Raw genomic sequence first — 460 nt, 5'->3', positions numbered from 1 at the left:
GTATCAGAGAAACTGAGACGTTTATTTTCTAAACATAACGTCCCAGTGGCTTTTAAACCCCAAAATACATTACGGCAAAGACTGGTTCATCCCAAAGATCCAGTCCCCCGGCACAAACAGAGCAATGTTGTGTATGCTGTTCAGTGTCAGGAGGGCTGTGATCAGTCTTACATTGGGGAAACTAAACAGCCACTGGCCAAAAGGATGGCCCAGCACAGAAGATCAACATCATCAGGCCAGGACTCTGCGGTCTACACTCATCTCCAGGCCAGCGGTCACTCTTTCAGGGATGAAGATGTTCACATCCTGGACAGAGAGGAACGATGGTTTGAGAGAGGAGTAAAGGAGGCCATCTTTGTGAAAAGAAATCGTCCATCATTAAACAGGGGTGGAGGCCTCCGGGTTCAACTGTCCCCCTCTTACAATGCTGTGATTGCTAGTATCACTCAGCCCTCTGTGA

Source organism: Nematolebias whitei, chromosome 15 (assembly GCF_014905685.2).
Source record: "Nematolebias whitei isolate Nwh7 chromosome 15, NemWhi1, whole genome shotgun sequence".
Lineage (NCBI taxonomy): Eukaryota > Metazoa > Chordata > Actinopteri > Cyprinodontiformes > Rivulidae > Nematolebias > Nematolebias whitei.
This window is presented reverse-complemented; position numbering follows the sequence as displayed.